The 25,546-nt window shown below is 37.4% G+C and overlaps 2 long non-coding RNA genes across 2 annotated transcripts in view; one reads left to right on the plus strand and one right to left on the minus strand.

The window, feature by feature from the left end:
- LOC123385488 overlaps positions 1-8,325 on the plus strand; it is a 21,100-nt gene extending 12,775 nt beyond the window's left edge. Inside the window, exons 4-5 of the long non-coding RNA XR_006598109.1 lie at positions 1,252-1,705; positions 8,208-8,325. This is a non-coding gene — a long non-coding RNA (uncharacterized LOC123385488). The remainder of the gene's footprint in view (positions 1-1,251; positions 1,706-8,207) is intronic.
- A 117-nt stretch (positions 8,326-8,442) lies between these two features.
- LOC109499797 lies at positions 8,443-13,075 on the minus strand. Its single transcript, XR_002157305.3, has 3 exons — positions 12,971-13,075; positions 9,470-9,519; positions 8,443-9,055 (listed from the first exon to the last, which is right to left on the minus strand). It is a non-coding gene; the product is annotated as an uncharacterized LOC109499797 (long non-coding RNA).
- Between the last annotated feature and the right edge of the window lie 12,471 nt (positions 13,076-25,546).

Consider the following 25,546-nt stretch of genomic DNA (forward strand, 5'->3'; position numbering starts at 1 on the left):
TTGTAGACATTAAATAATTATTTGTTGGATAAATAGAATGGATGGGTCATAATGATAACCAGGCCTTCACAGCAATCTGGTTACAGAACAAAACCTTTAGAAATTTGTTAAAATCTCTAGACGAAATATTCTATTTAGGATAGATTGTCTCTCCCAGAACCAAAGTCCTCTGTCAGCATCCATAACTGTGGTAGAGTAAAAGCTTGTTTCCAAGGAAAGCACCTAGTTGATCTCCAATGACTGGGTATTGATGATGACAATGATGTAGAGAACCCAGGGGAGCCCAGAGAGCTTATGGTAATATCTATATGTAGAAACAATTTTGCTGGTGGTCTTGCAGAAGCAGTTGAGAATGGGGCCTGGCATACATCTGCAAATTTTGTGTCTAACTATAACAATGTTTAGATATATTCACATATGAAATAATGAACACCCAAAGAGTTCTAATGTCCATGTGTCCTAATAGTACTTAGCCATTTACTTTCTAAACTAAGCTTTATAAGATAAAAGTTATTGATAAGGTGATTCATTCTGCCAAAAATGGTTTTTATTGTATTGTTTTAATATTTATGTAACTTAATATTAGCCTATTGATTTAGCTTCTATTTCTTCCTAGAACCCAGAAGTCTAGATCCAAAAGGAGTATTTTCACTAGGGTGTATTTAGTAACTGACTGAAAAATAATTTCTTCCAATTTTGCTGTTAGGTAGATTAATATTCAATGTATGCATCAATTTGAAGAACAGCTTAAATCTTATGTTAATTGGAAGCTATACAACCCAGAAATTACTGCAGTGGACGCAATTTCTTCAATACAATCTCTTTTTTTTTAAATGTTTATGTATTTTTTGAGAGAGAGAGAGAGAGAGACAAAGTGTGATCAGGGGAGGGGCAGAGAGAGAGGGAGACACAGAATCCAAAGCAGGTTCCAGTGTCTGAACTGTCATCACAGAGCCTGATGGGGGGCTCCAACCCATGATCATGACCTGAGCCTAGGTCGGACGGTTAACCGACTGAGCCACCCAGGCACCCCTTGAATACAATCTTTTTAATAGGATATACAACCACCTAAAATCTTCAGAAGTATACAGTTTTCCAGAAAAAAATAACCGGTGTGTGATAAATTAGCATACCAGTGTACTCACAGACATTTCAGGCAGGATAGAGAGGATTTTAGTTCACAGACATTTCAGGCAGGATAGAGAGGATTTTAGTCTCAGAGACTAAAATATATATATTCTTGATTGTTAGGGAGAACCCAAGCACAAGGCATTGCAAAGTGTAACATAACACAGACAGCAAGACAATCCAAGGAGGATCCCATTAAACGCTGGTATAATTGAAGATCACTGAAGAATCCAATGTGACTTACAGGAAAGTATATGGGGAACAAGCAGAGTTCCGCCAGGACATCCGCTCCAGGATGAGGAGGGACAACATGGAAATGAATGAAGCCAGTGCACTAGGTGGAGCATTCATGCATCTGAAAGCCAGATCTGAGGGAAAGTGTGACATGAAAGCAAACATGTGATGTCATAGAAGACAAAAAATACTGAAGGGCATCTTGTACTACAAATGTCTTCTGTTCAGCTGAGCACCCCCTGATAAATCATGGTGTGAGTTCATCCTCATAAAACTATGTAAATCTAAGATTTAGGATGAATACTAAGATTTCCAAGAGTGATCAACATTTATTTTGCAATGGGTAAGCCTGGTATTTCTTTGGCTTGTTCTGGGTCATCAAATTGTCCTCTTAATTTTTTCTTATTTCTCTGTCTCTGTCTCTGTCTCTGTCTCTCTCACTGTGTGTGTGTGGGGGGGGGGTGTGAAACTTCTAAGTTTTTATTTAAATGGTACATTTGGTACTTTACCTTTCCATTACCACTTGAAAAAAGTTTCAAGATAATGTACCCAGCCTAAATGATTAACATTAGTTACATCAGAAAACAATGGAAATTCAGATAGATTAAAGAATAATGTAAAAATACATACATACATACAAAATATAGGTGAATATTTTTGTGATCTTGGGCTACAAAATTACTTCATGTAATGGGTTGAATACTGTTCTGCCAAAATTCATGTTGACAGAAACCTGTGAATGTGACTGTATTTGGAAATAAAGTCTTGGCAGATACAGTCAAATTAAGATGAGGTCATCTTAATGATTAAGATTAAGATTTTAAGATTAAGATTACTGGATTAAGATAGGTCCTAAATTCTATATAAAAAGAGGAAAATTTGTAAAGAACATATTTGTAAAGAAACATAAAACTAAAGGTAAAAAACCAGGAACTGAGAGAAATATTTGAAACATTTATGTCAGGTACACAATTAATATCCTCAATATACAAAGAAAGCATAAAATAATCAAGCAACCATTAGAAAGTGGTGCTAAAGATCTGAATAGACAATTAATGAAAGAAAAAATATCCAATAAATATATGAAAATGTATTCCATATATCCCTAATAACTATGAAAAAAATGAGAAACCAACTTTACCTATGAAATTTGTGAATAATGGAAAAAATGTGCATAATATTGTTCTAAGTATTTTATGTATTGCTAACTCATTTATTATTTACAGTAACCCTATGAGCTAATAGGGTTATTGTTAGATAATATTATCTTCATGTTATAAAGGAAACACTTGAACCACAAATTTAGCAAGGATATACTGAAATGACCATCCTCATATACTACAGATTGAGGGCTAATTTGACAAATTTTGTTTTAAAAACAAGCACATCTTTTTTAAAAATGTTTATTTATTTATTTTGAGAGAGAGAGAGAGACAGAGAAGGAGAGAGAAAACACGCATGATCAGGGGAGCAGGGAAGGGGCAGAGAGAGAGTGAGAGGGAGAGAAGCCCAAGCAGGCTCCACACTCAGCACAGAGCCTGACGTGGGGCTGGGTCTTACCATCATGTGATCATGACCTGAGCCAAAATCAAGAGTCAGATGCTTAACTGACTGAGCTACCCAGGTGCCCCATAAACAAGTGTATCTTTTGATGCAAGAATTCCCCTTGTAGGAAGCTGTCCTTAAAAAAATAAAAGATGAACAAAGTGTTAACAGATATTGTCTGTGTAATTAAGATGCATCTTATACTCTTTTGTATATTCTTTATATTTTTGTTTTCTAATTTCTAACATATAGCCTGTGAAGAGCATCCCTTAGTTTGGCAGTGCACAGCTTGACAGCCCTGATGATTTTTAAAAAGCAGATGAGAATTTCTGGCTGTAGATAATTGACAATTTTCCTTGTGTTACTGAGAAATCAGAAGTGGCAGATGGGAAGCTTAAGGGGGATGGAACAGAGGTAAACTTTATGATATAACATTTTGTCTTCCCTTTAAAGGATTCATAGCCATGTGATCAAATAAAAATTATTTGATACTATTTTTATTCATCCCAAGTAAGTATCTAGTAAATATTTTTTATCAGTTTTTGGGTGGAAGAAATGAGGCATACATTGTTTGCCTTACCCTAGCATTCAAGAGCTGTGCTTCAAGTCAAATCTGTGGCCAGTTTCCAGCAAGAGTGTGTGCACTCAAAGCATATATTATCATACACTTCTGACTTATTTCCTTTTCTATTTTCCTTATTTCTTTTTCTAACATATTTCCTTACTTTTATTTTCTTTGATTGTTTCTTAATTTATTTCAAATTTATTTTGTGATACCATATTGCAAGCATCTTTATAGACCTTAACTCTTTTCTTAGAATACAGCACAGTATAATTAAAAATGAATTGTGTTAATTCAATACTCATTAGTAAAACTGCAAGGAAAACAGAGAAACCATTTTTTTAAGCATCTAGAATTTTGAAACCAGAAATAAAATAAAAAATTAAACTACTTAAGTTAATGTAAAGCAAAAACTAGTATAAATGACTTTTAGATAAGTGTAAAGTGAATGTTTTAAGTGATCACCATGTAGCAAAGAAAGGTGAATTGTGTCATATTTCATGTGCCATTCTGTTGTAAACACTCTTAAAATCTGGATCGCTGGGGTTGCCCCTTTCTTTTAATGGCTACACTTTGGAGACAGGTGATGGTATGCCGAATCTCCATGGCTAAGTGTTTGATTTATTATTAGTTTTGATTTGAGAATATTCTGTGTATGAAGTATAAAAAGGAACAAATGAAACAATGACATTTGGGAAGCAGTAAAATCTGAGGGTAAGAGTTCAGAAGAAATTAAATATGCCTTGACAGCTACTAAAAACAAATAAAAATTAAAAAGCCCAAATGCACTTAGAAAAGTTCAAAAAGTAGAGTTTCACATGTCTGAAGAGGAAATAAATCATTTTGTTCAATATGGCCTACATCAGGTGGCATAGGATATCATATACAGTTTTACACTTAACCAAAGAGAAACATCAATACCTTGGCTAGAATTCAAAGGCACCCAAGGAAATCAACCAGATGATAAAAGGATAAGAGGCTTGAGTCTATGAAGAGAGATTAGAGAAAATTACTGTGTACAACAAAGAGTAAGAGAAGAGAGGGGATTGAGACTTTTCCTTAAAAACTTGAGAAAAAGTACCACAAATGAAAAGTTGGAGCCTCCAAGAGGAGCAAGAAGCTAACTGGGGCTGACTTATCCAGTAGGCTCAGTAGGTAGAGTGCCCAGGGCCCAAGATACTTTTAGAGGCCCACAAAAATGTTTTCACTCCTTTAAAAAAATCAGAAGAAAAATGAGTATTATAATAATAAGTATATAAAAATAGATGAAGCCCAGGTTGTGTTCCTCTTTATGCTAACACATTCAGAGAACATAATTTTGAATATGCTTTTATGGAGGAAGGAGCCCACAAGGGCAAAAGTGCCTGGGCCCGTGAAAGTCAGAATGTGGCCCCAGAGCTAACCTAGCAAATTTTAGACATAATATTGGATCAAAACAATCTCCTTGGAAGCTTGTTGAGTGTTAAGCACAGATGATCTGGGGGGCTCACAAAGAGGCACCCCGAGTTGAGCATAGGAAGAAGAGGCTCATTTTCTGCATCTATGAAATTCCAATTGCATTGCCTTAATGTCTTCCCATGTGTAAAATACTCATATAATTAATGTTCACAATAATGCTATGAGGTAGGATTTGTTAGCCCTCTTTGACAGATGAGAAAATTGGAACTCAAAAGATGACATAATTCACTAATGTTATAGAGGGAGCCAGAGTCAGACCTGAAGCTCTGACACTAAGTTCACATGGTGTCACAGCACACAAGTGGAAAATCAAACAGGTGTAATTTCCACCCACTCCATGCTACCCTCACCCCCACTCCTCATCACTCCACCAAGGCCCATCTTAGATTCATATTCTAATGCTTATTTCATTTTGTTAATTATATCTTAGTTATGCCATAACACACACATTTGCAAGTCCAAATTCTCTTTGCTATGGTTTATTACAAGAAAAGAAGATCTTTGAGTAAGTTATTTTACTAGATGAATCTGCTTCTTTAAAAATTTTGGATCCTATTGATATGAACTTATGAGATATGCAATTTTCTGAGGCTTTTCTTCTAAAAAATATATGTAATTTTGGGGAGTACAATGGGGAAATAATGTTGGGTGATCAAAGGTCATTTTCAAAACAAGGATATCTGTTTAACACCAGATCTTCTAGATAGACCAAAACATATGTGGAAATTTATACTTTGAAATTAGAATTTTTTAGAATTTATTCTAGGAGACAGATCTATAGGGAGTTGATAGATATGTTTGTGGATTGTCACATTCCTTGTTATTTCTTACGGTGTAGTTATAGGCTATTGGAATTTCTGAATCAGGGAAAGTGACTTTTATTAAGAAAAATGGAGAAATTTTTATTCTACAGAATTTTTCTTAGGGAGAACATTTTATATTTATAGGGGGAAAAAACCACTTGGATGAACTTCTTAGTATGAAAGATGAGATCCTAATGGGTCAATAAATTGCCTTATAAAGCAAGTGTGTCTTGTTACCTGGAGGGCCCTTTGCCTAAATGCCATGCTGCGTTTAAGTGTACCATGTTTGGCATGGAAGATGTGGGGAGAGTTGAATGGCACTGCACAGGAGATGGGGGAGTAATCTGAAATTGTCAGAGTTTCCAGAAGGAGGGCAGAAAATTCAGCCAGGATGGGTAGAAGCGGGGGAGGGTGTCTAAGAGCTTAGAAGAAGATTTTGTATTAATTTTTAAGTTGCTTGTTACGGAGTTTGAAAAGCAAACCATTCCCTCAGAGGTTTCAATAAAGTCTATATATCTCAATAATACTTTTGAGTGGGTAGATTCTTTTCCAGGAATTCCAAAAGGTGCTGAGTTATGAATCAGGGTTGGCCTAAGGAAACCCGGAGACCGCAGGCCTGGAGGCAAGAGTTGGGGCTAAGGGCAGAAACATCTGGGTTCCATTTAAGTTTTGCTCCAAAGTCAATACCACATGCTGGGAAAAGCAAAAGCATCTATATCCCTGCCCAGCACTGAATATAGAAAGAAATTAGTGTTTCTGACAGGAAAATTGCTTAAAAGGTCAGGATACCTCTTACTGTAACGATCTAGGAACAAAAAACCAAAATATACTATAGATATTTATTTTCCATTAGTGTTTTTATTTTTAATCATTAACGTTACAATCATAGAAATCCTGTTGCTATCACTTCCCTTTTTTTCTACTGCCAAGATTTTTGCTGCAAGAAGTTTAATTGAAATCAATGTTGTTGATCAATACTGATTTTCACCAGTGACCCTTATTGCCATAATAATAATAATAAAGATGAGAAGTATCATTTTGATATTAATCTTTTGGGGGAATAACTACTTTGAAATACCAATGAAATACCAATGAAATACCAATATGACTGGGACAGACGATATAATAATTTTCCTCTAAGTGACTAAGTTACATTCCTTGTTGTGGTGCACACATGTTTTCCACACTCACTTCCATTACTTAGCAGTGAACTTAAAAAAAATATTAAATTGCTGTTGGTTGAGCAACCCAATCTGTGGTGCTTTGTTATGACAGCCTAGAAAACTAATACTGTTTCATATTTAGAACACTTAGATATGCCCAGATAAATGGTTGGATTTTCTAAAATTGAAATATCATTAACATACAACATCATATTAATTTCAGGTGTATAACATGTTGATTTGACAATTTTATACATTACTCAATGACCACCACAGTAAGTGTTCTTTCTATACCAACTGTTTTGCAGAATCAAAGTGGTTTGTTTCGTCCTCTATGTTTTCCTTAGAAACTCAGCAGATTGTGTGGGGAGTGTGTGGAGACCACTCTGAATAGGTTTATGCAGGCAACGTAAACAATTCATAGAGACATATAATCGTAGTAATCCATGCGTCCCTGGTCTCTTCTTTGTCCTCATGTTGCTGGTCTTTATGAGAATTACTTTAGATTTTCACTCCCTTCATTTCACAAAGCAGCCAAGAAGATGGTTGGGTTTTAGCATGTAATCTCTGAAGCTTTGTTTGCTTTCCTGCAATGACCTGGAACCATTGGGTCACATCTAATTAATATGCTGTTGGCAGAACACGCTAAACAGAAGTTGTCAAAACTAAATGATTAGAGGTTTAGATTCAGGGTTGAATTACATGTGTTACTTCCAAGAATTACTGCAAGTAATATGTGACTACTTCAAGCTTACAAGGTCTAAGGCTGTTAAACACCCCCTAACCAACACACACACCTCATTAATGGATTTTTTTAAACAATCATAGAATATATTGCCAGCAAGTATTTTTAAGTGGAATTTCTTTTAATCTTTTCAAGTAACAAATATTTGATATTTCATAAACTTAACACCCCTTCCCTTAAAACCCAAGAGAGGTGTGAGTTGAAATATTTTTTCCTAATAATTTTGACCCAAAAGTTTTGATAAGCAGAGTGAACTTTGGGGCCTATATTTTTCAAATTGACTGTCGACATTAATGAAGCTCACTGCATTAGCTGGGCTTTTTCACTTATCCAATGTAAACATACTCCTAGCCCAGTATCTTTGCAAATTTTACACTATATTTGCCAACCCTAAAATCTCTGCAAACATTGGACAGGATCACCTCTTGCTACCTGGTAACAATGTTTATAAATGTATTTATTCTGATAAGATGGCCAAGTACATTTTAAAAATATTTCTTAAAAGGGATTTCAGAATTTTTTTTTTTTTTGCAACCTTAAATCTTCATTCCTTGTTCTTCATTCCATAGATGCTGCCAATGGCCAGATTTGTGCAAGAATGATGAAGAGACGATCTGAGTCTGTTAGCCATACAATTTTTTATTGTCAAGGTTCATTTCTTTAGAATACTTTCATAAGATACATGAATGTAACTGACACAAAAGTGTTTTTTTTTAAATCATTAACTTTCTGATTCACATATGACTTTCATAGCTCAATGCGATCATTTTATTTTCACATTCTTCTCTGCCCACTACCTGGGGAGATTCTAAATTCCTTCCATTTACTTAAGGCTTATTTGAAGCAATTTTGCTCTTGACTCTATGGTGCTGGCTCCTTCTGACTCTGATCCATTCAGGAGTGCAGCTGATCTGGACTCTGTTCTAAAACAATCCCATAAGATTTTGCCAGTGGCTGAAATCCAGTTCTTCCACTTGCCTTATCCTTGACCTTTACCTATTTGGAGATCTGAAGCTGGAGGCCAGTCCCATGTGATTTCTGAGTTGTTCCTCAACCATGTTCTTGTGAGCAATGCTTGAATCCAGACCTCTTCCCCACATACGGTGGGTGCCCCGCTCTCCTGCCAATGTGATTGGCCATGTGGAACGCAGTCTTGTTCCTGCTCCCTTAACATAGTCACTGATAAAGCCCTTGGTGACTGAGGTGATCCAGCTTGATATTCTGCTGTGAGCTAAGTGCTGCAGAGTATATATCCTTCCTTTGATTCAGATAAGATCCTTCCTTAATCCAGAATCAAGTCATTTGATTCTTCCTCTATTTTTACTGGTGGTGAAACAAACAAATAAAAAAAGGTCCTCTGGTACGCAGTTCAAAGGCTTTGAAGTGGTGAAAAGGATATATTCGGCGTTGTGAAATTCTGAATTATAAAAAAAGAAATACAAGTGAAAAAACTGCAAAATATGTTTTGCATATAATATATTTTGTGGTAAATATCAACAACTTTTAGGAACTTGGAAATTCCCAATAAATGACCATCGCAGATGGTTCTATAATTTGGTTGGTCACATTTATCAGTGTCCAAGTTGGTAGCTAACCTGGTTATTAATTTTAACTGTTACCGTGTGCATGTGTATTTATATATTTTTTAAAAAAAATTCAGGACTACATGACTATAACTTTCATATTAATATGCAATATTATTAAAAGCCAAAAAATCAAACTCAGAAGCAATCAGGCAGTAATTCTACTTAACATAAAACAATGGTTTTGATAATTATTATAAACTATCCCTCCTGAATTAAACTGTAGATGTTCACAGGAGACTACTCACGAGATTTATTGAAGCAGATAATTCCATTATATTAGTATAGAAATAGGAAGCTGGAAAAGGGGACAAAAGTGTCAATCAATATGTGTGCATGGAGACATTGCAGAATTTTTGCATGTATTTTTGCCCAGTAATAGATTTTGAAGATTATTTATAAACCTGAAGGTGTTTTTCTTTTAAATTCCTTTATTTGCAAAAGAGAAATGATGTAAATTGTTTCACATCATAAAATAGTACATCGTATTTTTCTTTAAAATAGAATCCCTTGATTATAAGAAATTGTAAAAAAACCCAAACACCTCCAATTACCTATCTGGTGCTGATTCCCAACTTGGCCTTCCCTTACTTTTTTGGTTTCTCTCTTCTGAATATATTCTAGTTTGTTTTTGTCTCAAACTATGGTACTCACAACCTAACCCAATTCTCCAGGTGCAAATTGGCAACTACAGAGAAGAAAGCAACTGTCTTCTTTCTTTTTTCTTTCATTTATTCTTTTTTTTTGCATCTTTCCTTTCTACCTTCTTTCCTTGCATTCTTCCTTTGGCAAATACTGAGAGTATAATCTATATCTGGCACCGTATTAGGTGCTGGAGATAAAAATGAGCAAAAACAACCATGGCCACTACTTTCATAGAGCTTATAATCTAGTGAAGGATACAGAGAAGAACAAATGATCTGACAAATAAATGTAGTATTGCATCTGTAATAAGTCCTAAGAAAAGGTATACAGTCTTATGAAAACCTGTAATTGGAGTCTTTGAGCTAATCAGGGAGCTCAAAGAGACTTCTCTTGAGCAGGATGCTGAAAGAAGGGTAGAGCTAATAGGGTGATGAGAAGACAGAAAATTGTCTCGGAGACAAGCATATGCAGTGGGAATGGGTAGGAAAAACCCTTGTGAAGGTATGAGGTATGGAAAGAAGTCCAACACAAATGGAGCAAAGAAAGAGGAAGGCTGTAGGAAGTGAGGTCAGCCAGAAAGTAGGAGGTGCCAGGTCACTCAGGATCTTCAAGGCCCTGTTCTGCCTTCAGCCTAATACAACAAATGGGAAACCGTGAGGAGTTTTAAACAGGAGGGAGATGAAATTTTAATTTTTAAAAGATTACCATCAAGAGTGGTTTGAGAAGATACCAGAGTATATGCACGTGGGTCAGTGAAAAGTCTATTGCAGGAACTTGGGTAACAGATAGTGGCAAGGTGGCTTGGTGTAGCTAGCAAGAGGATAATGGAATTGAGAAGTATTTAGAAGGAAAATTGGTAGAACTTGATAATGGATCGTATAAAATGGGGAAGGGAAGGTTTAGATAAAGGTGAGGGATTCATGGATGTACAGCTTTTGTCTGGTGTGACTGGAGAAGTGGTGTGCTATTCACTGAGGTAGGAAACACTGGAAGAGGACCAGATTTGGGAGGAAAGATTATGAGTACAGTTTTGTAAGAAGAGTCATTGAACAGTCCATGAAGAAATATCAAGTAGAAAGTTTGATTATGTGTGTCTGGAGCTCAGAAGAGTGTCCTCAGATGGTGAAATAAATTTGTGAGTCTTCTGCATATAGATAGTAATTGAATCCATATGGAAGAACATCAAATAAAAAGAGGGAAGGACAGAACACTGAACCTAGAGAAACTCACCATAATTAATAGCCTTTGAGAAGAAAAGGCAAAGAAAGAAAAAGGAGCAGCTAGCAAGGTAGGAATAAAACCTAGAAAGTGCTGAAATTTCCAGAGGAAATCAGTATCTCCATTAAGAGGGAGGGGCTGGTGGTCAAGTGCTACTGAGAAGTTAAGAATAGGAAGCATCCTTCTAGTTGATTCATATAAAGTTACTGCCAACTAAAATCCTTAACTGTGTTTCACGTGTAAACCACCCCAAGATCTCAATAGCTTAACAGAATCAAGGTATATTCTTCCTCACATCCTATTCCAGGGAGACTTGAGCTGTTCACTGCAAAGAGGTGACTAAGGAAATATGCTGCTTTCATCTAGTGGCTCCTCCAACTTGTCATTTCTTTTTTTTTTTTAATTGATTTGTTTTATTTTTATTTATTCATTTTTTTAACGTTTACTTATTTTTTTAATATGAAATTTATTGACAAATTGGTTTCCATACAACACCCAGTGCTCATCCCAAAAGGTGCCCTCCTCAATACCCATCACCCACCCTCTCCTCCCTCCCACCCCCCATCAACCCTCTGTTTGTTCTCCGTTTTTAACAGTCTCTTATGCTTTGGCTCTCTCCCACTCTAACCTGTTTTTTTTCTTTCCTTCCCCTCCCCCATGGGTTCCTGTTAAGTTTCTCAGGGTCCACATAAGAGTGAAACCATATGATATCTGTCTTTCTCTGTATGGCTTATTTCACTTAGCATCACACTCTCCAGTTCCATCCACGTTGCTACAAAAGGCCATATTTCATTTTTTTCTCATTGCCACGTAATATTCCATTGTGTATATAAACCACAATTTCTTTATCCATTCATGATGGACATTTAGGCTCTTTCCATAATTTGGCTATTGTTGAGAGTGCTGCTATGAACATTGGGGTACAAGTGGCCCTATGCATCAGTACTCCTGTATCCCTTGGATAAATTCCTAGCAGTGCTATTGCTGGGTCATAGGGTAGGTCTATTTTTAATTTTCTGAGGAACCTCCACACTGCTTTCCAGAGCGGCTGCACCAATTTGCATTCCCACCAACAGTGCAAGAGGGTTCCCGTTTCTCCACATCCTCTCCAGCATCTAGAGTCTCCTGATTTGTTCATTTTGGCCACTCTGACTGGCGTGAGGTGATACCTGAGTGTGGTTTTGATTTGTATTTCCCTGATAAGGAGCGACGCTGAACATCTTTTCATGTGCCTGTTGGCCATCCGGATGTCTTCTTTAGAGAAGTGTCTATTCATGTTTTCTGCCCATTTCTTCACTGGGTTATTTGTTTTTCGGGTGTGGAGTTTGGTGAGCTCTTTATAGATTTTGGATACTAGCCCTTTGTCCGATATGTCATTTGCAAATATCTTTTCCCATTCCGATAGACTCCAACTTGTCATTTCTTGGTCTCCTGGCATCATCCTGCTGTAGAATGGAGGAAGGAAATGTGGGGAAAGGCACACCTGATCTTTAGCTTCTTTATTTTAGAAGTGACATATGTCACTTCCACTCACATTCCACTGTCAGAATCAGTCACTAGCAAACCTAAGTACCAGGAAGCCGGGGAAGTATAAAAGAGCAAAGTCAGATGAGTGAGCATTTACAAACCCCATGACCCCTGCCCTGCCCTTGAGTAGATGAAGCTTGGGATCCAGGTTCAGAGCCTTGAATTTACCACCACCATCCAGTCTCAGTGTTAGAGGTCATCATTTCATCTCACTAGCCCTTTTTAGATTCTGATTCTGAAATCTTACATTTCTTTCCTTGCTTGAAGTTATTCAACAATTTGATCCATATTGATCATATAGTTTTATCCAGTTAAGGGATAAACTTCTTAGTTGAACAGGGCCAAGAACTGAGTCTTACCTAAAACATGCCTCCAGAGGGTGTAGTCCAGGCTGGTTTCCCCCTCTCCATCAGCATCTGTCGTGCTGTTTGACCAGATCTGGATTGTCTAATTGACCTAGGATCTGTAGATAATAAATGGAAGGAGGAACAGAGTATTTTCCTATCATCCAGTTAAGATATTTTTCAAAATTAAATTAGAAAACAAATACATATAAGAATAAGATTGTTCTTCTGTAGTAGTAATCTATGAATAAATACCTGAGATAGCTTGAGAAACCCTTATTGTGATAAATAAGGCATACGCCTCTATGAAGAACGTGCTATAGTTTAAATGTTTGTATTCCTCCCTGGCTAAATTCATATGTTGAAAACTAATACCTCATGTGATGTGGTCTTAGGAACTTAGGCCCCTTGGGCAGTGATTAGGTCATAAGGACAGAGCCCTTATGAAGAGATTAGTGACCATAGGAAAGAGGCCCAAGAAGGCTTCCTTGCCCCCCTTTCCACCCTGTGAGGACACAGCAATAGGTGCTGTTTATAAGCCAGAAAACAGGCCCTTGCAAGTCACCAAATCTGCTGATATCTTGACCTTGGACCTGCCAACCTCTCGAAAAGTGAAAAACAGATTTCTGTTGTTTATAAGCTACCAAGTCTCTGGTATTTTGTTATAGCAGAAATGGACTAAAAATGAATGTATTTACTGTCCAAATTTGTTATAAATAAATACTAACTTGGAAGAAAGAATGTGGTCACGCAGGGAGCAGATGTTCATGTTCTGGGGAACAGAGTCAGGGAGCAGAGAAATTTGTTCTGTGTGCCTACAACCCTAACCAGGAGACGAGTGTTCAGTCCTCCAGGTAGGTATAGCCACGTGTAAATGAGTACAGCCTTGTGGCAGACGACAGACAGACAAGAAATAAAACACAGGGGTACCTAGGTTTTTGTAACTTTGGTGAAAATAAGTCACGGGAATATAAAGTAGAGCATAGGGAATACAGTCAATAATACTGTAATAACTTTGCATAGTGACAGATGGTAACTAGACTTCTCATGGGGATCATTTTGTAATGTATAAAAATAGTAAATTGCTATGATGTACATCTGAAATGAATAGGGTATTGCATGTCAATTATACTTTCATAAAAATAAATTAAGAAATTATGGTTTCATGGGTGCGGAGTTCCAGTTTGGGATGATGAAAAAGTCCTGGAGATGGATAGTGGTGATGGTTGCTTAATAATGTGAATGTACTTAATGTCACCAAACTGCACACTTAAAAGTGATTAAGGTGATAGGCTTTCTGTTAGTATATTTTACCAAAATTAAAAAGAAAAGAAACGATGAGTCTGGAATTCAGATGTGAAGTCCTCGTGGCACGGCTATGTCCCCGCCGCTACTCCCTTTCCTGAGCCCTGGACTGCATGAAGGCAGTGAACTTCAAGTTCTGGGATCCTCCAAGCTGGCAGAATCCACACTTACTTCTCATAATCTGCTCAGACAGCAGGGTGTGTCTCTGAGAGGACCAGAGAAGGACCGGGAGCCACATCCTCTTGTTCCTTCATGAATCCCTGATCTGGTGTGCCCTTCCCTCCACTTGACAGCCGAAGCAATGGCAGACTGACCCAAAGTAGGCTTGGCTGTATCCAAGATGCCATTCTCACCAGTTCTTATATGTGGACCTGCCTTGGTAGTCGGCCATAGCTCAGGGCTCTCCTAGTTTTAAGCCAATGGTAACGAAAAGAATCTATTCTCTCTACTTGCTCTTTTCATATATTCTCTGATTTTATACGATGCATATACAGAATTTATATATCATTCAGAATTTACAAATCAGCCAGAATACCAAATGTATCTGCCAAAATAAGAAGATTTCTCCACCTTTACTGTTATTAGAAATCAATTAATTTAGCAATCTGATTTAAATATCACTGTTGTCAGAGAGACACCTGAAGATTCAGGTGTTCCAGCCATCTGTTGCTTCTGGACTTAGAACCAGTGATCAGGCTGAGGCCTCTGCAAGGGGCTGCCCTGTGTCTTGTGTCCTTAGGGGCCATCCTTGTTCTTTAACCACAAGACCTTCCAGTCATCATTTCTTTGTCTTGTCCTCTTGACACTATTGTCAAATGCTTTGTGGAAATATGGCCATACCGTGTCTCCTAAATTTCTGTAACATTTACAGTAGCTAAACAGTCAAGAGTAGCTAAATGCTTCTTACAATCTTCTTATTCTTCTTTGGTCAGTGGCTGTTTTCTAATATTTTTCTGCTGGTTAATTACATTTCCCAACAGCTTTGCAGGTAGGTGCAGCCAAGCGACTAGTTTCATCCAATGAAATGTAAGTGAAAGTGAAATGTGAGACGACTTCTTCTTCTCCTTCTCCTCCTCTTCCTCCTCCTTCTCCTCCTCCTCCTTCTACTTCTGAAATATGAGACTTCTGAGCGGAGACATTTAGGAACTGTGGTGCCACTGCCATGTCCTGTCTTCCCCTGCCAGAGAAAACTGAGGTCTAGGTCCCTAGGTAACTGGGGAAGCAGGGCTTCTTGCTGACCGACCTTGGGCATGTCATGTTATTGTGTCACTTTTGTTTCCGCATCTTAGCCAAGCCTATTCTGACTGATAATCCTCTTGGTCAGAAAGTTTCTCTTTTAAGGTGATGACTGTCACACACTACATAGCATACATGCCTGAAATAGTCTATATTTTGTTTTATGAATAGCAATATATAATGTGATGGTTGAGCCAAGTATAGATTCTGGAATCAGAGTGCTAGTGTTTGAACCCAGGCAGCAAACACCATTTACTAGCTATGTGAGCTTAGGCAAGTTAATAACCTCTCTGAGCTTTGTAAAATGAAGATGAGAATAGTACCTGCCTCTGAAGGTAGTTGTGAGGATCAAATGAGTTGAATTACTTAGAGTGGTGCCTGGCACATAGTAAGCATTTGATAGGTGTTTACTATAATTACTAGATGTAACAGGACCCTCATGAATATTGCTATAATTAAAGTGTGAAGCATTTTGATTATGTGATATATGTGAGTGTTGTTGTTGCAAATCAACATATACTTTAAAATTCTGATCATGAATGCTTAATTCTATTTACCCCAAAGAAAAAAATATTAGACCTGAACATGAAGCAGCTTATAAATAATTTCAAAGAAGACAGACTCCCCCTTCCTTATGGGTAATGGGCAGCTGTTCCACATCTGTCGCCCTGTTTTGAAGTATATATGTATTTAGCAACTCCACACAATAAACAGTTTTCTCTCCGACTCTTATTTTTGCTAGATAATGTTATGGGCAGTCTATTGAGCCTGCGCATGGACATTTCAAGTAAGCATGATTCCATTACAACTTTAAAAGCTGCTTTGAGTTGTAATTTCATTTCTCTTATATTTTCAAAATATACAAAGCCAATATCCAGAATCCTATTAGTAACAGTTTAATTTTCAATTCTCTATTTCCCTTATGAAAGGACAGATATGAAAATGTGTAGTCTCATTATATTCTAACCTTTGGATACTATATTCTACTTAACTCAAAGGATGGTCCTAATTTTAGGCCTCTTGAGTTGTCTTTGTAGAAGTTATTTCCTATTCATAATGTGTTTGTTAGAACCACAAACTAAAAGAAAATTTCTATTTCTACAGTGCTTATAGAGTGATACATTTCTCTCTCCCAGAATATTTTCTTGTTCACTAAATTATAGTTGGAACATAATCATCATGAGTATGAATGTTTTTACTTCTGTGGGTAAAGCAGGGTGGCCATGACTGGGTATGAAGACTTAGATTTTAAGAAGTAAAATAAATTGGGAATATTATTTTAAAAATAAAAATGCTACTTTCCCATGCAAAAAGGCTACAAATTCATGTAATGTAGCTCTACTAGAAGCCCCAAAAGAGTCTTCTTACCATCAAACAATAAAATATTATTTTTCATATAGTAAATATTCAGCAAAAGTATTTCCCCACGTAGGATCTGCAGAGTGATTACTCTTTCTCTGCACACATGGCCAGGCCTGTGGAGAGCAGAGAGCTCCGTGAGGAATTGACCTTCACATTTGATGGGGTAAGCCAGTGGAGCATCAATGTGAAAAACCTTTCTCATAGGCCTGGTGACCAGTATAGTATGTTCTACGAGTGGACAGGGGTGGCAGGAGAGGGAAAAGGGCAACTCACATGCCAGTGGGTAGCAGCAGAATTTCTGATTGGTTTTCTCTCAAGGTTAGATTCATAAACTAGTTTGTTTCTATATGTCTATTGTGCTTGGAAATATGAGGATAATACTAGCCAGCTGCTGTCTATAAATCTTGGCACTTGGATTTCAAAAAACTCTCCAACTTTGCTTTTGCAAACTCACCAAAAGTAATTTTACCATATAAATAACTTTTGCCCTCATTGTGTCTTCCATGCTCAAAATGTCTCCAAAATAAATCTCCAAAATTATATATATTCTAAAATTCCATTCTTTTTTTCTTTTCCTTTTTTTAAAGTTTCAAAGCTGTCTTTAACAAGTATTCTGTGAAATATTTTTTCTTCCTTGTTCCAAGATCTAAATATTGAAAAACAGTGACTCAGCCATAGGTTATACTCAACAAATTTTCTAGAAATTCAGGTGTGTCATTGGATCAAAGCATTTGGCAAAACTAAGTAAAAGATATGAAACTATGACAGAGGTGTATTATTTCCCTGACACTTTCATTTTATATATCTTTGATAGGACTCAAGGGGATATGTTGACAGAGGTTGGTTTTTCTAGATAGGTCTGTAAACCAGAATCACCCATATCCTTGACTGTGTGTGTTTGGGAGTTGGGGAAGACAAAATACATTCACTGAATGCCTACATGTACAGTTGCTGTGGTTTATCCATGCAATCTTATTAATCCCCAATATTAATTACTGAGATAGTTATTTAATATTCATCTTTTGCAGATGAGAAAAATGACTCTTGGAAAGTCAAAGTAATTTTCTGGAATTGGGATTCACTTTGGTGTGAATCAAAAGCCCAAGAATTTTCACCGCATCACATTCTGAGCCTTTTACCTTTTCATTTTAAATCTATTTTATTCGCTCTTTCAGAGATTTCAGATAAATGGAGCTATCATTTTAAAGTATTATACTTTATTATAATGACTTTAATTGGAGTGGAGAATATAAAAATGTGCAATGGATTCTTCTGGGGGAAAATATGTGTAAACCCTGCATCTATGTTTTTTGATCTTATGGGTGGTAGAGTGTAGCCTGGAAACCAAGTTCTAGAGTCAGACAGCTCTAGGCTAACATCCCTGTTCTGCCATTAACTTCTTAGCTTGAGAATTTAAGCAAAATATTTCTTCCATTTGTCCTTCAGTTATGTTAGTGCAATAAGAACAATAAAACAAAGTTACATGAAGTAACAAGGATTGATGTTCAGAATATATACTGATTGGTGGCACAGGGCACTCAACGATCAGAACCAGCAGAAATCACCAGTCGAGCTTATAGGTATGTATAGAGACCATTTTTCTCACTTTGCCCGTAGATTTCTTGCCTTATCTTCTCCATTGGTGGCAGCATGGAAAGGCAGAGGTGCAGTCAAGGTTGAGAGACATAACAATTTAGGAGTGCAATGATTACAGTCTAAAAGAATTCAAGAGGAAACATGGTTGGAAGATGTATCATTCTACTTTTACACTATGAAGTTTAAAATAGCCATATTTTAAGTTTGAAATAGCCATAGTAAGTTTAAAATAGCCATAAAATGAACTATCATTTACATTTCCTCATATACTTGGTAAGAGTTGGATTTGAAGTACTGGTTTGGGGTAACTGTTACACAGTTGGACACAGGATGAAGAATCTTTACAGGCTCATGTGAGGTATTGTGATGTATCAATGAAGATTTAATAATGGTAAAGAAAAGGAGCATGCATTATTTGTTTACTGCATAAGCAGTGCACATCCAGATTCTTTATTCTGTGTCTGTGAGAATTCCCACAGATTAGCATGTCAGCCACATTCTCCTGATCTAATCTTACATGAGTCTGTGAAAGAATGCTGCTCCAGTCAGCTGGATCAGCTCACCAGGGAAGCCTACTGGAACCAGGCTGGCCACCAGGCCCTGGGATGATTCTACGGGTGTGAGTTATAGAGTACCTTAGGGCATCTGGTCAACCTAACACAAGGGATAGAGGGCCAGAGAATGCCTTAAATGGGAGAAACTGGAGCCAGAACTCACATGGGTCTTAAGTAGAGTTTGCTATACCTTGCTTGGGTGGCAGTGCCAGCCCTGGTTCGTCCTAAGGCCCAGATAAAGTCTTAAAAATTGTCAAAGAAGTCACTCCCAAAGCACAGAACCCCTTGATCTTGGGGTCTGGTGCAGGAGCCTGCATGCCTAGGTCTAAGGGTAGTACTACCTGTATAATTGCTTTTCATGTCAGTCCTGGAAATAAAAGTTGAAGTACTTAGTACATTACTTATATACCAGTAAGAACTCAGTATGTGTTGGCTATAATCATCATCATCACCATCATCATCACACCAAATTGTACCTTCCTTAGGAAATGTTAATAGATGCTCCAAGAATAAAAGAAGTGAGGTTTCAAAATGAGCGGTTTTCAAGAACAATTCAGGTTTTAGGTTAATGATAATGGGTTGAATCTCAGAAGTTAAGAGATTGTTTTAAATATAAGGGATTTTTTTTAAACATAAACCTCTAAGATAAAGAGAATGGGTGAGAAATCAACAAAAAACAAAATTTTGAAGCTATAAAGCAGATGAGTGAGTGGTTAATGACCTGGGAGACTTGAGAAAACTGAATTCTAAGTCAAGAGTGAGGAAAGCTGAGAAGCAACCTAATTTCTCCTGTACTCAGCAGTTGGAGGCAACACTTAAACTAGAAGTGAAGATGGGACTGAAAACCAAGATTTGTTGAAAATTAGATTCTCAGACCTCCTTACCACTCCATGCAGAAAAGTGGCTGACTGTTCAACAACCCAACCAACCCACCCCCACCCCCAACCAAAAGCTAGATTATTTCTGGAGCACTGGTCTTTGGACTAGAAAACCAGAATTATCTATGTTAAATACAAGTTTACACACTAAATAATGAGACCCAGACCCCATTACTATCACTATTGCTACTTCTATGTTTTTTGTTTTGTTTGTGTGTTTGCTTGTTTTTGTCTCATTCAATTCCTAGAACTCTGACAGCCAGAGTTATAGCAATCTAGTCAGGATTCTGGAAGAATCTTTCCTGGGAGATTTGACCTGCCCAAGAGAAATGCCTTAAATATACTGACTATGCCATCATCTTCTAGTTGTATCCTAATATCCATTATTCTCTTCTTCTATAGTAGTAGAATTTTTAATTGGTCATATGGCTATGTGTATATCATAAAAGGCCAACCTACTTTGCCATGAGATGTGGGCCAATATTTCTGGCCAATTGAGATATAAGCAGATGTTATATGTATAACTTACAGGAATAGGATATATATACTTTCTTCCCTTTTTCCGTTTTCTTATTGATTAGAATGTAGACATGGTACTGAGCCTTCTTGTATCAATCAGTGTAACATCCACAAAATAGTATATCAACAAGGTAGAGGATGTCTGGGTCCGGGACACTCTGGAGTGCTATGCTAATCCCAAACCTGTATTAGATATAAATAAGCTTTTTCCTTGTTTACGCTCCTCTTTTTAAAAATTTTATGTTACATGTAGCTGAACATATATATTAAGCAATATAATAATGTAAGATGTTTCTCCAATGAAATGGCACAGCCCAGTAACCCTACAGGGAAGCACGCAGTTGAAGAGCCCTGCCCAAGCACATGGAGGTACCAAACAGCTTTACATCCAAAGTTAAGAGGTCAGCCAACACCACAGAAATTTGAGAGATCTTTGAGCTATCATAAAATACAGAGGCAACAACTACAATAATAATGATAGTAAGAAAGAAATTTGGAGAAAAAAGAAACTATGCAGAAAAAAAATCCAAAACTTATCATGTACTCCAGATAGATAAGATAAATATCTTGAGTTCAAAAGCCAGAAAAGTATGTTTTAAAAATGAAACAGAGACCATTATGGCTTTTGAGATTAAAAAATATGATTACAGAAATAAAAAGTCAATGTGAGCTGGAGGATAAAATTGAAAAAAAAAATTCCCAGAAAACAGAGCAAAGGGCAAAGAGATGATAAATAAGATAAAAAGATTTTTTTAAAAAAGAATCAGTTCATGAATTCCAACATGTAAATAATAGAAATTGCAAACATAAAAAGAAAAGAGAAAAAACTTAAGTGTGAAACCTTCTAAGAAATAATTCAAGAAAATTTCCCCAAACCAAAGCACATGAGTTGCCAGACTGAAAGATTTCATTGCACTCTCAGAGTAATGAACAAAGAATAGATCTTCATCAACTCATATCACTGAGAAAACTGCAGAACACTAGGGAAAAGAACAGATCTTTAGAGAATCCAGTGAGGGGGAAAAAAAGGTAACAGAAAGAAGGTTCAGGAATCAAAAAGTCACCAGACTTAACAACACTGGAAACTAGAAGGGATGGAACCCTGCCTCTAAAATTCTGCCAGAAAATGATTTCCAATATAAAATTCTATACCAAGCTAAACTATTGATCATGTGTAAGAGTAGCCTACAATATTTTAAGTCATTCAAGAGCTAAAACTTAACTCCCATGCAACCTTTCTCAGAAAATTACAAAAGGATGCCTTAAGCCAAGGAAATAAACTAAGAGGGAGGAAGACACAATTTCAGAAGATAAGGGAGAACTGTGAGAAATTCAAGTCAAGAGAAATGTGAAAGGGCTCCTCAGGATGATAGTTGTCTTAGGTCAGGTTTCCTAGGGTGGAGCCTGAAACAGGAATCCATGTTCTTTATTGAGGGAGATCTATTGAGAAAGAGCTCTCAGGATAAAGAAAGAGGGAAGCAGGATAGGGCAGGGGAAGGAGGCAAACAAGGATGTGGACTCAGCTGAAGTACAGCTCAGCCCAATCCCATGGGGAGCTCAGCTGCATAAATTGCACCTAAAGGCAAGGAGGCCAGACATCTGTACTCCTGCGTCAATCCAGCATTGACTATGGGAAAGGTGTAACCTATCGATTGAAGTGGCTCCTATTTGACTTCGGGTAATTTGCTGGAGAAAAGTCATCTGTGAAGCATTAGCATACACAGCAACTGCAGGGTGGGCACCCCAGCCCTTTAAGGGGATCTGAGCAAGGACACCAACAGTGACCACTATGAGGGTGAGGAACTAAGCGAGCCACAAGTGTGAGACAGGCACTGAGGGCAAGCCATCCAGACTAGAGAAGATCTGAAGGCTCTGGGAGAGATGTCTTCAAGAAGACAAACCCAAGGGAATGTTGATTGTGTTTGAACATATTGAGAGGAAGGTTATACAACTTAGGGAGAGTTTGGGGGTAAATTAGTCATAGGTACATAGAAAACTTTGCAACATAAAACAGTAAAATAACTCCAGAGAAAACTAGAAGTTGTACAGGAGGAGAAATTTATCAAAGGGGACTATATAGCTCAACCATGAATAGCATTTCAAATGGCCATAATAATGAACACACCAAATACTGATCTAACCGAAGTGTGAAATAACTACCAGGAGGGTGAAGTAAAAGACAATACTGGATTGTCTGCTGTTGAACCCAGAAGTTTTCTCTGGTTACCTGGCAGTGGGTCAACTGGGGCCAATGTGACTGCCATAGGCAACGGGCATAAAGCTGCAAGGTATTGATATCTACTGGCAACACCACCCTCATCTGTATAAAATGTCACTGTCACACTCCCTCACCCAAACCCCCCATACAAAGAAAGCAACCGGAGCAATAGAAGTGTCCCTCTCTAGAGCACATCCTTTTGTCAGGCCATGCTTGCCCAAGCACCTCTCTCCACATGATGCCAAGAGACTGGGGTGGGTATGTATCCTGTTAGTCCTTCCACCCTTGAATTTCAGCCTGCTGTTCGATGCTATAGCATTGCCTGAGCCCTTTTCTTAACATTTTCATTGTCACAGTCAATAGATAATACCTAAAAACAATATATCAAAAAATAGAGGAGTATAAATAGTTGTTTAGGGCTATTTAGAGATACTGAAAGTAATATCAACAGAATCAAAAGTGCCTCTGGAAAGTGGGAAATGTAAAGCTGGGACGAGAGGTTTCTATTTTCTATAACAAACACTGTGGAACTATATGCATATATAACTCATAAAGATAAAAGTATTTTTTAAAATTGTTAAACAAGTTGCTTAACTGATGTACTTTTCTAAGGGCAAAATAAGGTAAGCAGCATTTTCCAAACTTATTTGGCCCCAGAGCTTTTGTATTTATTTCTTTAACCACTTGTTAACATCTTCAAAGTCACAATGTTGCCATTTGGTAACTACTATCTTGCAGAAAGAGCACAAATTTGTAGACAGCAGAAAAACCTGCTAGAGGGAGGACATTTAGCTAGCACTTACTGAGTGCCTACACTTGTTCTGGATTTGTGCTAGATGTCTTAACCTGTGCTTGTTCCTAATTGGATTCTGATCAGATCTGACGATGTAATTTTGATTCAGTTTTGATTCACAGTTCATTCATTCAAGAGAAGTTCACTGAATGTCTACTATGTGCCAGGCACTTCTGGGGGAAAATAGTCATGATACATAGAGTCCCTGACTTCAATACAGAGATTCTGCAACACTCAAGAAGGAAAGGAGAATGGAGTGTATTTGGACAACACATTACTACCCTTAATTTTGCATTTCATTTAAGGGATCCATCTCTGTATGTTCAAAAGCGACTTCCACATTGGTTCTCCAGCTGCCACATGATTTGCTACAAAGCTAGCTCAGTCCAGATGGTTTAGAGCTAAAAACTACTCTCTTAATTCAAGAGGCACATCCATTACATTCTGTATCTAGGGCTGTAGGGGTACAAGAGGTCTCTGTAATATTCTCCTGCTTTAGGTCTTTGAAGTATAGAAACTGCTCCTGCATGGTTGATACACTGAGTTGATTCTACCATGAAAGCTCACAAAGGTATCAGGCTTATATAGAACTCCTGAAACCTAATGAAAGACAAACTTGAATACACAACCCCCAATTACTCTCGTTTTAAGTTTACTCTATTTTTTTAACCTATAAAGTTATAAGTGTTCATTTTAGAATACTTTTAAATTATAGCAAATACCAGTCCAAAAAACCAACTGTAGTCTCTCAGCCAAAAACATCCATCTTGGTCTATTTTCTTGCAAGATTTTTTAAAAAAGCTTTTCCCATAGACACGCTTGTCTTAATTTCTAACAAATTAATAGCAGCCACTGATATAGAAACCTGCAGGTACACACTGGGCTGCTTTTGGAAGCCCTGACTCACAATGCACTTGATTTCCAGGGGGCAATGCATGCTCCTCATACCTCATTACTGCAACATTAGAGGCTCTGGACCACTTTAACACTCTGAGCATGTTCTTTTTGGATTAAGTGTTGGAGAGAAACAAATCATTAAAAAAGAGAGAGACAAGATGTTAGTTTTGCTTGCTACAACTTATAAAAGACAAGGCAGAGAGAGCCTACATCAGCTCTGTGCTTTCCTGCAGGGAGAGCCGCTCTCTTCCAAGGGCTAAAGGAGTGCAGGGGCAGAGGCACCCAGAATGTCAGCTGTCCCTTAAGTGGGGGAAGGGCGGGGAACTACATAGATTCTTCAGCTAGGGGGCACTAGGCGTCCTTCATATGCTGCAGGAAAAGAACATTGAGCAATTGAAACAGCTATGCTGGAAAACATGCCTTTCCGTAGAGTTTTTTGGCTTGTCTCTTTTGTTTAATGCTCCTGGAATGCCTTTTATTGTATTGATTTGTCAAAATGTTATCATTCTTATTGTTCAAACCACTGGTCAATTTGTGTTAATTTACTGTCCTTGGCTAAAATAACTCATCAGATTTTTTTTTTAATAGGATGATGGTTTGAGGGTTTTTTTTTTTTTTTTTACACTACACGTTTAAATTCCTTATAAATGTTTTGCATCTTCTAATTTACTTTTTAAAAAAAAATCATAAATAGCCAGTGGTGGGAATAAAATCACTGCTGGGACAACGGCTTTACCTCTTTTAAAAAATCCGCACCGATTTTCATTTGAGTACTTGCTGGATAAGTCATCACTTCTCAGCTCTGGTTATAATATTCAGCTAAGTTTTATATCTCAAACCACTTCACTTCCTATACTGCATATAAGTGCGGTAAGAAAGCCAAGACTGAGAAGGACAAATGATTTTGGCTTGGTTACCGTAGAGTTGGGAAGGGTACCTGGAAAAATCCCCTTTGGAAGACTGTGCAGGAGGCCCACAACAAATACTTCTTTGTCATAAAATTTATTTCTTTGGTCAGCAGATTATGCCCTAAATTAGATGAAGTCTGTAGACCTTGAATATAATCCAACGAATGCAACCAGATTACCATGCAGCCGTTTGAATATAGACATCAATGCCGTGCTTAAAATGGCCTCCATCAGAATAGTGTAAAAGAATTGAAGGATTAATTTTGCCTCGTGGCCCAGTTCCTGCATGCTTGGCCACTTCCCCCACATGAATTTGTCTCAATAC

This window comes from Felis catus, chromosome B2, assembly GCF_018350175.1.
Source record: "Felis catus isolate Fca126 chromosome B2, F.catus_Fca126_mat1.0, whole genome shotgun sequence".
Lineage (NCBI taxonomy): Eukaryota > Metazoa > Chordata > Mammalia > Carnivora > Felidae > Felis > Felis catus.